The sequence below is a fragment of the Palaemon carinicauda genome, chromosome 41 (genome assembly GCF_036898095.1).
Source record: "Palaemon carinicauda isolate YSFRI2023 chromosome 41, ASM3689809v2, whole genome shotgun sequence".
NCBI classification, from domain to species: domain Eukaryota; kingdom Metazoa; phylum Arthropoda; class Malacostraca; order Decapoda; family Palaemonidae; genus Palaemon; species Palaemon carinicauda.
The window spans coordinates 47,221,579-47,225,432 of record NC_090765.1 but is presented as its reverse complement, the minus strand read 5'-3'; the positions used below and the strand labels follow the sequence as shown (position 1 = coordinate 47,225,432).

The 3,854-nt window shown below is 30.3% G+C and overlaps 1 protein-coding gene across 2 annotated transcripts in view; it reads left to right on the top strand.

Moving 5' to 3' along the window:
* Positions 1-3,524, top strand: part of LOC137632298 (prolactin-releasing peptide receptor-like) — an 89,961-nt gene extending 86,437 nt beyond the window's left edge. For both annotated transcript variants that reach the window (XR_011042039.1, XM_068364208.1), the window contains one exon: positions 2,181-3,524. The gene's annotated coding sequence lies outside the window, so the exon portion shown is untranslated. The remainder of the gene's footprint in view (positions 1-2,180) is intronic.
* The last annotated feature ends 330 nt before the right edge of the window (positions 3,525-3,854 follow it).

Sequence of the window (3,854 nt, the reverse complement as noted above, 5' to 3'; positions counted from 1 at the left end):
CAGAGAGAGAGAGAGAGAGAGAGAGATAACTGGGAAATATAATACTATATATCAAGTTTAATTTCTTTCCTATCTTGTTTTCCGTCAGATTTATTTTTCAACTTTTTATTTAATCTGATGGCGTTGTTGAGGTAGCGTATTCTGAAAAATACAGATATCTTGGCAAAAAAAAAAAAAAAAAAAAATCAACACTTCTTCAGGAATCTCCATTTCAAGTTCTCTTGAAGTCTTTTTAAGTTTTCCTCAAGTGTTTTAAAACAGATTTTTCCTACTTTGCTCGTGAATGGAGTTAAAAACCTCCCTTAACTTAGTTAATTGCAGGAAGAACTCTTTAGAGGGAATATGCAAATAACCCCTACTTGTGAATTCAATCCACGATTAACTGAAGTTTCACTAGTTTTTTCATTGCCCAAATGAGGGTATTTGCTGGAAATTTTTTTAATATGTAACCACCAATGTACTTCAGAGCTTCTTCTTCTATAACCGTGTTGACCGTTTTTTTTTTTTTTTCTTTTCAAGTTTGCATCATCAATTGGCATGTCATTTTGCGTTGAAAAATCAAATAATTTTCACAATCAGGCACCAAATCTTTAAACAAAAGGCTTGTCAGGCACACTTCTAACGCCATCTCCCTTTCTTTGGCTTGTTTTTTTTATTTGCTGACATATTAGTTAGTTTTTTGACATATTAAAGTTAGTTTTCTCCTCCTATACTTGAAATCTGCAGGATTTGGATGATCACATGGACCGTTCATCTGCCTTATGCAACCAAAGACATGTTCTAGACAGTCCTGATTCAGCCTTGGAGTTAGGATATAGTTAACGTTGAAATTGTTTTTCACCATATTGAAAAGTCCAATCAGTGACTTTGAAGAAAGTATCACCCCTTTCTGAAATCTATAAATACAGCTGGTTTTTAGAGATTTGACTTTCATTTTATTCACGCAATCTATCACTTTATTAAGTACATTTATTTTTTGCTCCATGTGCATTCCAAATCCACTGCGCATTTACAAGTCTCCAATCATTTGGTTTGAATTAATGACATCAAACCAGTCATTTATAAGAGATATGAAGTCAGACTGAGAGAGCCTTGGCCCACGTGATAAGCCAGGCCGGTGAGTCATTCCTAATCCTCTGTCTGGCCGACCTTCTTTATGTGAGTCCTGGTTGCGACTACGGCTGATGTTGGGGGATGGGTCTTGGGTCAACCACTCCCTTAGTAACCATTGGCTGGCGACAGGGGTGTTAGGGCAACGTTCCTCCCCACTAGCAGGAAACTGCTGATGATCCATAGTTTGGGTAGATAATGTTACGGTTGTGTCGTGGGTCGAAACTGAAGCCAAAGATGAAGTAAAATATGAACAGTTGGGTCTTAGACTCAAAATTCAGAACTACCAACCACACCCAACTTCTCTGTTGAATTTAGGTGCATTCGTGGTTGATTATGTTTAGGGTTACGAAGATTTTCCCTTTATATTCTATTGATATTTGCATGGTTATATGCGTCATTGCTAATATAATCAATAATACACTACGATATTAAAATATTTGTTTCCACAGTGCTCAAACTATACATAGATAATGTTGGTATTCCTGTAATAAACGCAAATTTCAAATTGTTTCTTCTATATAGTTTGAAGTAACTAAAATACTTTGAAATAATTATTATTACCATAATTTTTTCTCATGATTCTATAAATATCATACATTTTATATTTGTGCATCATATATTAGCTTCATTTTGTTTGATAGAGCTTTCAATGGAGGAAAAAGAAAAAAAAAAAAAAAAGCTTTCGAGATACGTGCTGTAGTTCCCAGTTAGTGAATTTTGAACGAAATCCTCTGAAATTTGTAGCATCAGTTTTAACACAGACTGTACATATATAAATATATACACACTAAGGCATGCACACGCAAACACAAACATATATATATAATATATATATATAAATATATATATATATATACATATATATATATATATATATATATATATATATATATATATATATATATGTATTTATATACACACACAATATGCATGCATGTCTATGTGCTTCTGAGAAACAATCATGTCTGATTATAAGTGCCACTTTTAGCAATATATAAAACCTTTTAAAAGGTAATACAAGCTTCCTGACAATATTTAATAAAGTATTTTTCCTTTTTTCATTTCAGATTAAAGTTGCTGAGCATGGGGCCTATTGTTCTCCAGGATGTGTCAAGAAGGGAAATAAAGCTGCTATTCGATAGGAACCACAAGTAAAAAGAAATAGGATAAAAATAATAAAAGAGAACGACATTTCTTCAAATACATTCAGCAAACAGTTTCAATGACAATACGAAATAACTTATGTCACCCGACCATTCTGTATATTATACATATTTCAAGAAACTTAGAATTTTTTTTTCTGAAGAACAAGCGGTATTAGATAACCGTTCATACCTTATCATAAGTGAATATTAAAGAATAGTTGTCAATATTAACATAGTCAATAAAAAAATAAATAGCATTAGATAATCCCGAAAGATACAAAAATCAATATCGAAGGCCATTGAAATGCTTTCTTTTTTCTCGATATAGCAACATGAACATTCTCAAGATTTTCTGCGGACCAAAATGCTTCGCTCACTGATACCTTGATCAATAAATGTTCTTTAAATATGAGAATACTGTATTCCCAAAAAGCAAGTTTAAGGATGACATTCCATCTCAACTGAAAGACTTTAGCTGTCTTCTAAGAAAGACTAAATGTGTAGTAGCATTGTTGTTTATGTACTCTATCATGCCACCAAAAACAACTTGTATACAGACGCCTAAGATTTGCCTGAAGTAGACTGTTAAGGTACAAGGCACTGGAAAATTGGCTCTAAGTTAATGTTGACTTACCAATTGCATAAATTTTGTGCAGTTAAATATAAAGTATGCTGAGTCTTATTCATAAATTTTGAGTAAGTCTAACATTGAAAGTGTTTATGTAGGATCCTTATTGTGTGTTAATAAACTCATATATTTTAGAAAATCAATATCAAAATGTCGGATATGGCTAGTTTCTTCATAAATGTTAATAAATAATTGTAAAACAATATGTTCACAGTAATGTTACCGCGTATTTGTCTAGATCTGAATACATTCTCAGTTTGTAATATTTTCCCTCTTTCTTAGGTATTTATGAATGTTTAATTAAAAGAAATGCTACTAAATATCTGTAATGTTTATAATGTGCATATAAATATATATATTGATGTAATGTTTTTGTACAGTGATTATATTAATCACATACGATAGGAGAAAATGTGTAATCCCTCAGGCATCAACATAGATCAACTGCTACGAAAAGAATATATATTTAATATAGATTTCTGCAACTATTCGAAACATTATCCATACAATAAGCTATGGAACGTATTGTACATAAACAGTGTATAAATGTATCTAAATTTGACGGAAATTAACATAAAAACCATGTAAAAATAGCACAAAATTTCAAAACACACTATATTACACATTAGCATGAATACACACACACATAATATATATATATATATATATATATATATATATATATATATATATATATATATATATATATGTATATATATAAATATATATATATATATATATATATATATATATATATGTATATATATAAATAAATATATATATATATATATATGGATATATATATTTATATAATAATATATATATATATATATATATATATATATATATATATACCAGGTATCCACAAAGGCGAAGTGTCTTATAGTTCAAGGTCAAAATAGTTTAAATCTGTGAAATAAACCACGAAGCGAAATTAAAAACCCGGCCAGGTAGTCAGTACCATGAGC